Source organism: Ovis aries, chromosome X (genome assembly GCF_016772045.2).
Source record: "Ovis aries strain OAR_USU_Benz2616 breed Rambouillet chromosome X, ARS-UI_Ramb_v3.0, whole genome shotgun sequence".
Classification (NCBI taxonomy): Eukaryota; Metazoa; Chordata; class Mammalia; order Artiodactyla; family Bovidae; genus Ovis; species Ovis aries.
The window spans coordinates 59829094-59841620 of NC_056080.1; positions in this window are offsets into that span (position 1 = coordinate 59829094).

Consider the following 12527-nt stretch of genomic DNA (forward strand, 5'->3'; position numbering starts at 1 on the left):
CCTATTTGGAACCAGTCTCTTGTTCTGTGTCCAGTTCTAACTGTTGCTTCCTGATCTGCATACAGATTTCTTAAGAGGCAGGTTAGGTGGTCTGGTTTCCCATCTCTTGAAGAATTTTCCACAGTTTATTGTGATCCACACAGTCAAAGGCTTTGGCATAGTCAATAAAGCAGAAGTAGATGTTTTTCTGGAACTCTCTTGCTTTTTCAATGATCCAGTGGATGTTGGCAATTTGATCTCTGGTTCCTCTGCCTTTTCTAAAACCAGCTTGAACATCAGGGAGTTCACGGTTCACATATTGCTGAAGCCTGGCTTGGAGAATTTTGAGCATTACTTTACTAGCATGTGAGATGAGTACAATTGTGTGGTAGTTTGAGCATGCTTTTGCATTGCCTTTCTTTGGGATTAGAATGAAAACTGACCTTTTCCAGTCCTGTGGCCACTGCTGAGTTTTCCAAACTTGCTGGCACATTGAGTGCAGCACCTTCACAGCATCATCTTTCAGGATTTGAAACAGCTCAACTGGAATTCCATCACCTCCACTAGCTTTGTTCGTAGTGATGCTTTCTAAGGCCCACTTGACTTCACATTCCAAGATGTCTGGCTCTAGATTAGTGATCACATCATCATGATTATCTGGGTCATGAAGATCTTTTTTGTACAGTTCTTCCATGTATTCTTGCCACCCCTTCTTAATATCTTCTGCTTCTGTTAGGTCCATACCATTCTGTCCTTTATCGAGCCCATCTTTGCATGAAATGTTCCCTTGGTATCTCTAATTTTCTTGAAGAGATTTCTAGTCTTTCCCATTCTGTTGTTTTCCTCTATTTCTTTGCACTGATTGCTGAAGAAGGCTTTCTTATCTCTTCTTGCTATTCTTTGGAACTCTGCATTCAGATGCTTATATCTTTCCTTTTCTCCTTTGCTTTTCACCTCTCTTCTTTTCACAGCTATTTGTCAGGTCTCCCCAGACAACCATTTTGCTTTTTTGCATTTCTTTTCCATGGGGATTGTCTTGATCCCTGTCTCCTGTACAATGTCACGAACCTCATTCCATAGTTCATCAGGCACTCTATGGCTGATTCATGTTGATGTATGGCAGAAACCAACACAACATTGTAAAGCCATTATCCTGCAGTTAAAATTAAGTAAATAAAAAATATCAGATGGACTTCAGTTCAATTTGCAGTTTTATTCTTTACTGTCGCTCCTTAGCCAAGGTGCCAAATCCTTCTGAGCCTGTTTTCTTATCTGTAACATTAGTTTCCTTATGTGTGGCTATGTTACACTATTGTTGTAAGGATTAAATAAGACAGTATAGGTGATATTACTAATACAGTGTCAGGTTGAATAGTTTTCTTTTTTGGTCACATGTTCACATGAACAGAAGGAATTTTTTGAAGTATGGCATACTGTATGAAATATGATGTATGGCATCTTGTTACCTGTTGCATTATTACACATGAAGGATGTGCCATAGGCATTTTCAGTAAGGTTCCCAAGGTGGTAGGGAGCTAAGTGTTGCCAGTGGTTTGCTGTGGATGGACTTGTATCTCCTCAATAACTCTTCTCAGTCTTTTTCCCATTGCCCTATGGGAAAGAAACTACAAAGTATTGAGCCTTGCACTGAGAGTTTTACATGTTATCCTTGCCTTAATAACACCTTCCATTTTCCTCTATTGTGATAAGTAAGTGGAAAAACAGAGCAATAATGTAACCCATACTAGTCACACAGCTTGTAAGTTGCAGAGCCTGGATTCTAAAGATATCCTGATAGGCAGACTAGATATAGGTATTGGTAAAGATTTATGTATAAGGTAGAGATGCAGATGGGCCTTACTGCTGTCCCTATGGCAAATAATTCCAGTCTGGTTCTAGTAACCAGGGCAGCCAGATGGCAACTTTAGAGAATCAAAGAATATCAGGGCAGAAAATAATATTACAGGTTCTTGAGTTTGATCTCATCATTGAAGCCTAGAGAAGAAAGAGATATATAATAAGTGATCAAGCTAAGATACAAATCCAGGACTTCTAACAAAGCTCAGTACCCTTTTCAATTCCAACTTTCCTCACTCTGCATTATTTAAGTAGACCACAGAGTAGCCTGGGTATGGGGGAAAGCCAGGTTGACTTTGAGGCCCAATGGAAGGCTTTCTTGTTGGTGCACCGTTATGGTGCACATCAGGTTCTGTGTTTCCTACAAGGGAACTGACCGTAATGACTTGACCACACACTCTTACTCAGTCTGTCTTGTGGCTAATACCTCCATAGGCTGGCTTGACTGCTAGAGATATTCAGTCTTGGGGTGCAGATGAGGGGAATGATGTGTAAATGTCCTGTTGAGGGAAGAAACTCACCACTATGGTTTTAGTGCTTAAATCATCTAAACAATTCCTCATTAATTATTTTTTCTGTTGCTTGACACTAATGGAGTGATTGTTTGAATGGATTTTAGTGTCTCATTTCAGTACCATTTACCAACAATGTGTCCTCAGGCAAGTTACTTAATCTCTCCAAGCCTCAGCATCCTCCCTCTTCAAATGTGGATCATGATGATTATCTTGGAAAAGTTTTTGTGAGAATTAAATAAGAGAAGGCAAGCGAAGCATTTGTAATGTTACCAGGCACTTAGTAAACAGTATACGAAAGTTACTATAATTGTAACATTACCATTAACCACTGGCACTGAAGAAAAGGTTATGCTTTATATAAAATTTCAATATGCTTTGCAATATATCAAGGTATGTCACCTTCACTTTTCATTGAAGATCAGTGGAGAGATACAACTTGCCTTTATCATAATGATCTCATTATATTGTAAGTGAAATGAAAGTCACTCAGTTGTGTCCAGCTCTTTGTGATCCCATGAACTATATTTTCCATGGAATTCTCCAAGCCAGAATACTGGAGTGAGTTGTTTCTTTCTCCAGGGGATCTTCCCAACCCAGGGATTGAACCCAGGTCTCCTGCATTGCAGGCAGATTTTTTATTAGCTGCCCCACCAGGGAAGAAGCCTGATACCAAATCCCTCTCTCATCTTTGTTTTTCTCAGGCTGAATTGTGAAGCAATTCTAAGTCCCATTTTCCATTTCATTAAACTTCCTTAGAGGTGACAACTTTTACAAAGCAAGTAGTATCTTTATAAGACTTTTAGAAGTCCTGAGTAAATGTCTCCCTCTGTGTCAATAGTCAGTTTTGTTATGAGCTGCATAAACAGGCAGACAGTTACAAGACTTAAGTCTACCAGTCCTCCTGAAACACTAGATTCTTATTTGTTAATGTGAGTCATTTTGCACCACAAGGGTGAATCTGTATGATTTTGGGCCAATTAGGTCACCTTTATGAGCCTCAGCTTTTCTTATTTAAAATATGGAGGTGCAAGATGCAGATGGCTCACTCAAACTGGGTAATTGAGGAGAGTTTAGTGGAAGTTCTGTTTACAAAGTTGTGAGCAGGGTAAAGAGAAGCAATTAGGAATGGTGAAACACTCTGGGCCTAGAGACAGCTGGTTGGTTTCACTGCTTCCAGAGGAACACACACACACACACACACACACACACACACACACACACACACACAAAATGAAAGAGAGTCAGAAATAGACGGGGAGGGGGAGAGAAAAACTATGAAAAGGGGCCATCCCATAGAGCTGTGTCTTTGTTAGATGAATTTAATCACTGCCAACCTGCAGCCTGGCAAGGAGAAAACTGAAGGAATTAAGATGACTTCTCTATCCTCCCACCCTTCTACTATTGTCTCCTATTAATGACTCCTAGGGTTTCCCTGGTAGCTCAGCTGGTAAAGAATCTGCCTGCAATGCAAGAGATCCTGGTTCAACTCCTGGGTCAGAAAGATCCCCTGGAAAAGGGATAGATTATCCACTCCAGTATTCATGGGCTTCCCTGGTGGCTCAGATGTTAAAGAATCTGCCTACAATGCAGGAGACCTGGGTTCAATTGCTGGGTTGGGAAGATCTCCTGGAGGAAGGCATGGCAACTCACTCCAGTATTCTTGCCTGGAGAATTCCCTTGGAGAGAGGAGCCTGGTGGGCTACAGTCCACGGGGTTACAAAGATTCATACATGACTGAGCAACTAAGCACAGCACAACGACTCAAAAAAAGCCAAAAGTCAATGGAGTTCAGTTGACCTAGTACATATTTGTCAGTTTTGCAAGGCACAGGAAAGTGTGCAGAAGAGTGAGTGAACATAGATGGGTAAAAGGAAAATAGCCATCATGAAAACTAGTATTTATTGAGTGGCTGTTTTGTGTCTAGAACCATCTCACCTGGTCCTTATGGCAGATGTGCAAGTTGGGGATTACATCTTTATTTCATAGATAAGGAAACTTAATTGCAGAAATTAAAGTTCTCATATTGGATGGCTGCATAAATTGAGACAATCTGTGGACAGCATCTATGATTCTTAGATTCATATTGTATTGCTGATCATCCTGTTCATGACACCAATTGTCTGTCACACTGTTCACTGAACCCAGTGTAGGCAAGACATGCGCTAAGCAGCTGGAAGAAGATTCGAGGAGTTGTAGGAATTACAGGCACATTTATTCTCTCCTGGCTGGCATGGTAGCCATAACACAGCCTCTCTCCTGGCTGACGCAGCAGCTGTAGCAGCACCCATAACATAACCATAATATAGCCATTAGTTCAATTCAGTTACTTAGTTGTGTCTGACTCTGCGACCCCATGGACTGCAGCACACCAGGCCTCCCTGTCCATCACCAACTCCCAGAGTTTACTCAAACTCATGTCCATTGAGTCAGTGATGCCATATAAACATTTCATCCTCTGTTATCCCCTTCTCCTCCTGCCTTCAGTCTTTCCCAGCATCAGGGTCTTTTCCAGTGAGGCAGTTCTTTGCATTATGTGACCAAAGTATTGAAGCTTCAGCATCAGTCCTTCCAGTGAATATTCAGGACTGATTTCCTTTAAGATTAACTGGTTTGATCTCCTTGTAGTCCAAGGGACTTGCAAGAGTCTTTTCCAACACCACAGTTCAAAACCATCAATTCTTTGGTGCTCAGCCTTCTTTATGGTCCACTTCTCACATCCATAAATGACTACTGGAAAAACCATAGCTTTGATTAGATGGACCTTTGTTGGCAAATTAATGTCTCTGCTTTTTAATATGCTGTCTATGTCGGACATACTTTTCTTCTAAGGAGCAAGGGTCTTTTAATTTCATGGCTGCAACCACCATCTGCAGTGATTTTGGAGCCCAAGAAAAGAAAAGTCTGTCACTGTTTCCATTGTTTCCCCATCTATTTGCCATGAAGTGATGGGACTGGATGCCATAATGTAGCCATAACATAACCTCATATAACTATGGTATCACTCCAGTGTAGCCCCAGTGCAGCAGCAGCCAAAGCAGCCAAGGTTTTCATGGTGAAGCTCATACAGGTGTACCACACAAAGTAGCCCATTACCAAGAAAGTACCTTGTGATGTGCATGCATAGTGCCATAAGAAATCTCAGCTTTTACACAACTGTGCAAAGTCTATATTTACAGAACATGGGGTGAGAGAGTATGACAGTGTGGGGACAAACAGCCTGATTGGCACCATCTTGTTCATTTCCCCTCACATACATACAACCATTTATTCAATATTAGAGATAAATGCAGAGATGAATAAAAATCAATACCTGCCCTCCAGATACCCACAGAACCAGACACTGAACAACGAAAGGGTAAAATAGTAATATGATGAGGAAGAAAACATAATATTTTGCAACAAAATCTTTCAAGAAGGACCCACTTAGCAAGTTTTCTCACATAACTAACTATATCTATACCACACTTTATTATGCACCAAGCACACTATAGTATTCCTTAACCCTCATTGCAACTTTGTGAAAGAAACTGCTGTTATTCCCATTTTGCCATTGAGAAAACTGAGGTTCAGTTCATTCTCTTGAAGCAAATAAAAGGCTGAGCTAAGCTAGGAAGCTAGGTTTTTCAAATACAACTTGCATTTGTCATTTCTAACTTTGCAGGACAGCGTTTTTACTCTTAAGATAAAATTGTTTTAGGTTACAAAAGAAAACTTCAAATGACTTTAATGTACCAATTTTTTCAAACAGACATTTAAAAAGTTCCTTCTATGAAACTTTAAATGCACAATCCACATTCAACACTCAGAGACACACTTCACTCTCACATTCACCTGGGCCTGGCCCCAACTGTATTCTGATTCAATTTGACTACAAAAGCTTAAATGGAACTTGGGACAAGGGAATGAAGTGAGAGTCCAAGACAGTATATAAGCAGAGAGAAAAGAGATGTTTGTCTTTCACAAGGTGCCAAAGTTGGAAGGAACCAAACCTATTTGAGGCTTGAAGCCCTTCTAGTACACCATCTCCAGGTAACCAGTTATGCTCTGTTCACTTCTCACTTCTTGTTGAAGCCACTTCTGTCTTATCAGATCTGACTTTTCAGACCTTCTCTTCTTCTGGCCTGAAATTTGTCTCCCTGTAGCTTTCTCCCACTGGTCACATAGGCCTTGCTTACAGCTCTACTCTGTGAAAGACCTTCAGAGGTCTGAAGACACAAACCACTTTAGTCTTGTATTCTACAGGCTTACAATTATACCTTTAACTAAAAGGGGAAAGGTGGCAAAGGCTGGGGCCCTCTGCAATTTAGACTAAGGTCCAATCCCAGGTGCCAGCCCACATTTCAGCCTAGTCAACCCCAGCCTTTTCTACTATTACCTGGTGGTTCAATCATTCCCTCAGAATTGTGGTCTTTAGTTTGTATGGAATCATTGCAAAAGATAGAAATTTCAGAACCATTCAGACTAGGATTAGAATCCCTAATTTACTACTTATTAGCCAAGAGACTTTGGGCAATCATTTCAATTCTCTGAACTTGTTTCCACATCCATGAAATAGACTAATGTCACTAACCTCTCAGAATCTGCTAACTGTCCCCTAATATCTTCTCTGATTTTATAGTAGTAGAAATTGTAGTGGGTACATATTCACTTGGCTAACTTCTAGATTTTCCATCCTTTCTTGGATGTAGGTGTGGTTATATGGCTAATATCTAGCAAATAAATATGAACAGAAATTATATAAGTAGCTTCTAGGTAGTACTACCTTCTGCTGGCCAGAATACCTACATGATGATGGAACTGAAGAAGCTACCTTAAATCATGACTGAAGTCCTTACTCCACAAAGCACATGGCAAGTCATCACCCAGTTTCTGAATATGTAAATTGGAGAAAACAATGTTGACCTTTAAGAGATGTCAAGAATATTTAGTGACAAAATGAATTTTGACATATTTTGGAAATGGATGGGATGTGGTATAACATGGATATAATGAAAGAGGCTTTGAATTTTGGGGATAACAGTTTCTAATCTTATTTCAGTTATTTTTAAATTTAAATTTATTTATTTTTAAATGGAGGATAATTCCTTTACAATATTGTATTAGTTTCTGCCATACACCAAGAATCTTTCCAATCATTTTAGTAGCTGTGTGATATTGTACATAATTCATAAAATTTCTCAACCCCAGTTTCTTCAACTGTAAAATGGGGGAAAATTCCTCTCAGAGATGTTGAAAATATTAAGTGACATAGTATCTGAAACTGTTAGGTACCTAGTAGGTGCTCAATAAATGCTTTTAAAAAAATTTTCCTCTTTTCTTCCATAAACATCTAGTATACACAATTATGTCTGGGTGAAGACATCTGTGGGCATCATGAAGACAACTAGGTACTGGTAGAGAAAGAAGAAAGTTTAGAGGATGAACTAAAAGCAAATTTAACATCAGTCTATTCTGCTTTATTATCTATCATTCCTTTTGAGTGTTTGTCTTGTTCTCAGCATAAACTGGTAGGTAAGTTCCTTATTTATTCGATGACATAGACACTTTCAGAAGTCTGGCAAAATCTGTTGATTCTTCTTAGAATAATATTTAAAATGTACAAAATAAAACATAGAAGATTGTGATGGAATTCAATTACATTTAAATGCATTGATCAATCATATCAAAATTGTGGTATAGAAATGCACATATTTATTAATGCATTAGATAACAAGATCTAATGGAAAGTTTAATAACTATCATACTTTCAAGTAGTAATAAACATAAATGATGTTCTAAAATGTGTACAACAATTGTAATTTCTAGTGGCTATAAGATCCAGATACTATTAAAAGTACTATAGAATTATTTTTTTATTTGGCATGGTTTTTATTAAAGAGAAAGAATAAAGAAAAAAATTTTTAAAGCTTAATGAAGGAAATAGACTACCTGAAATTGAAAAGATATCCTCTCCCACTTTTGCCCTTGTAAACATTTTATATAATCTTTAGTCTGAGCCACCAGGGAAGCCCACATATGCTAATCTGTCTGATTCAAAACAGACATAAGGGTGGGAGGGGAGGGTGGAATGAGTTTTGAGAGTAGCACCGACATATATGCACTACCATGCATAAATAGCTAGCTAATGGGGAGGAACATGATGACAGAGGAGTATGTGGAGGTGGAGTGCATCTCTCTCCACAGATATATCAGGAAAACTGCTTCAAACACAGAAGTGCTTGCAGAATACCAACTGAGAACTGACAGGAGAACATGACCATCAGAAAAGAATCTATAGAACCACACAAAATTAGGTAGGATGAAGGAACTAAGGGGAAAAACAGTAGTGTTAGTAGGAATGGACCTGCTCTTGGCTGGTGGGGGAACTGAAGCAGGGGATCTGATCCCCAGATCAGGGCAATTGTCTGGGTCAGAAGGAAACATTTAAAGCTGAGGATGAAGCAGTTGATTTGTGGAAGTGTAAATGGAATGAGATTCAGACAGTACTTGCTGCAGCCATATGTACCCCAGACAGGGATGCAGGGACCCTAGAAGGTGTAGTGGCTGGGAGCTAGAGCATAAGGATTGTAGAGGAAACCCAGGGCAAGAGCTGCTGGTGACTGCAGAGAGACAGACCGAGGGGGTGTCAGGAAGATGACTGTGGTGGAAAATGCCTGTGAAGGGAGCCAGGCAGCCATGGAAGCAAGGTGATACTGCTGAGTCATGCCTAGGAGGTAAAGCCATCACCATAGCCTCTCTCTCCCCACATGCCAGCATCAGCAGCTGAACAATAGAGAAGCTGGCCCATCAAGTGCCTGACACATGGAACAACAGGATAGGACCCCACCCGCGGTGCCTTTTTAAGTGCCTAATGCACCAAACCACAGAGTAGGACCCCAACCAGGGGAGCCCCTCTATGTGCCTGACACACCGAACAACATAGGAGGACCCCAGGCAAAGGAGTCCTCTAAGTGCCTGAACAGGCAGAGCTAGGGAGAAAGACTAGCTAAGGAGGCCATCTGAGAACAAGCTACCAGAGGCTTGAAAAAAGAGTGATAGGGTCATAACTCCTGGAGCTGAGGTAGTCTGTGTCCCTGCACACATGGTGCCACCAGGGTCCCTGAAACCCAATCAGCTGCGCCACCTTCATGCTCAACCTTCACTGGGGCAGAACTGCCATGGCGAAAAAGGCTTGTATCTATGCATGCAGAGTCACTTCAGTCGTGTCCAGCTGTTTGCGACCCTGAGAGTCCTTGGACTGCAAGGAGATCCAACCAGTCCATCCTAAAGGAGACCAGTCCTGGGTGTTCATTGGGAGGACTGATGCTGGGGCTGAAACTCCAATACTTTGGCCACCTCATGCGAAGAGCTGACTCATTGGAAAAGACCCTGATGCTGGGAAAGATTGAGGGCAGGAGGAGAAGGGGATAACAGAGGATGAGATGGCTGGATGGCATCACCGACTCGATGCACATGAGTTTAGGTGAACTCCGGGAGTTGGTGATGGACAGAGAGGCCTGTTGTGCTGTGATTCATGGGGTCGCAAAGAGTCAGACACGACTGAGTGACTGAACTGAACTGAATTGAACTGTGGCCTGCCAGGCTTCTCTGTCAATGGGGTTCTTCAGATCAGAATACAAGAATGGGCTGACATGCCATTCTAGAGCACTATATTTCCTGCTGCCCTAGTTGCCAACTCCCCTGAGTACCTGGTGCTACCAGAGCCCCTGTGACCCAAGCAGCTGCAGCACCTCCACACCTGGCCCTCACTGGGGCAGACCCAAATCCTCCAGGGCAGCCTCAGGAGCAAATCCCATTGTACAACCCACATGCAGAAGTGGAAACAAAACCATAATTGAAACCCAAGGGCAATGTGGCTAATGAGTGAGTGAGTGAGTGAAGTCGCTCAGTCGTGTCCGACTCTTGGTGACCCCATGGACTGTAGCCTACCAGGCTCCTCCATCCATGGGATTTTCCAGGCAAGAGTACTGGAGTGAAGAAGACCCAAAACCTTCCCAACATCTGTACAAGCTTCAGATTAAATACCCATGATCAACTAGGCAGACTCTGTGTCTATGAAAGATACAAAAGCACATTGAGAGCTTTGACAAAAGAAAATACACTAGTTCTGGTAGCTGTGAACATTGGAGGCAAGAACAGAGAACTATGACCAGATTAGAGCCTGAGCTGCTCTCACAGCAGGTCCAGAGATCAGTGCAGTGTCAGAGGGCATCCTAGAGAGTAAGGTATACTGCGTCTACCAGTGAGGGAAAGGACATTGACAGCAGAGACTTAAGAAAAACATTTATTATTTTTATATTTTGCCTTGCTTTGTAGTTTCTTTTAGATTTTTTTCTTTTTATGCCTTCTGTTGTATTTGTTGATTTTATCAACACTATGAAAACTAAGCTTTTGATTTTTTTTTTCAATCACACTTTTTATTGCTGTTATAAACCTCTGCCTCTACATTGGCCTTTTGCAGTTCTGTGGAGTTTTCTTTTTTTTTTTTTTCTATCTCTCTCTTTTTTTTAATTTTCAAATTTTTAGAATTTAGGAAGATGGCAATGACGACCCTGTATGCAAGACAGGGAAAGAGACACAGATGTGTATAACGGACTTTTGGACTCAGAGGGAGAGGGAGAGGGTGGGATGATTTGGGAGAATGACATTCTAACATGTATACTATCATGTGAATTGAATCGCCAGTCTATGTCTGACGCAGGATGCAGCATCCTTGGGGCTGGTGCATGGGGATGACCCAGAAAGATGTTATGGGGAGGGGAGGTGGGAGGGGGGTTCATGTTTGGGAATGCATGTAAGAATTAAAGATTTTAAAATTAAAAAAAAAAAAGTAAAAATTGAAAATAAAAATAAAAACATTTTGCTATGGAAAAAAAAATGTATTATTATTTTTTTCTACATTTACTCCTTTGTTATCTTTTCCTACTGTTCTTTTACTCTTGCAGTTAATCACTAATATAGTGTGTTCTTTATCTACCTTATTTTAACTTTGCATTTCCATTGTATCATCCTTTTTTTTCTTTGCTTTCTTTTTCACACCATATTTGTTAGTTTTATTTGCATTGTTTTATTCCCCAATTGGTATCTTGCTTTAGTTTTGTCTTCCAATCTGTGCTTTATTTTGTTTTGTTCTGAACTGGTGGATATAGTTTTTGGTTTCCTTTGTTTCCCAGGTCAATCTATCATACTTTATTTCTGTTGGACTGCTTTGATTTTGCTTCTGGGTATATATGTGCATGTGTACATTTCATTATTTTAATTATTATTTGCATGCTATTGTAACTGTGTTTTGTCTGGGGTTCATCTTTGATTTCTTGTTTTGGGGTATTTATTTTAATCCTACTTAATGCCATAAAAAAAAAATCTGCGAAATTTCAATTCCTCACCAGAGATTAAGCCCTGAGACTTTGGATTGGGAGCACTGACTCCAAAACACTAGACTACAAGAGAACTCCTAACCCTAGGGAGTATCAAATAGTTAGAACTCCCACGAAGGCAACCATTTGTGTACAAGACCCTGCATTACACAACTTCCAGTAGCATCCTGTGCAGGATGTCACATTCAAACAACAAACAAAACAAAAATACAAACCCAATCATCAGCTGACAGGATTACCACCTCACTCAGTCTTGTCCATCAAAGAAAAAAAAAAAAAAAACTCAGCACAAATCTCACCCTACATGAAGCCTACACAAATCACTAGACCAAACTTATGAGGGCAGAAACCACAATGAAGAAACAATTAAACCTTGAAGTCTAAGAAAAAGAGACCTCAAACACAATAAATTAAAAATAAATAAATAAAAAGGCAAAGAAATACTGCAAAAATTAAGGAACAAACTACAAATACACAAGCCCAAATAAAGGAAGAGGAAATAGGCAAACTTCCTGAAAAAGAATTCATAAAAATGATAGCAAAGATTATCAAAAACCTTGAAAACAAAATGGAGAAAATGCAAGAATCAGTTAACAAAGACGTAGAAGACTTAAAGAATAAACATACAGAGACAAACAACACAATTACTGAAATTAAAAATACTCTAGAAGGAATCAATAGCAGAATATCTGAAGCAGAAGAATGAAACAGTGAGCTGGAAGATAAAATGGTGGAAATAATTTCTGAAGAGCAGAGTAAAGTAAAAAGAATGAAAAGAACTAAGGATCATCTCAGACAT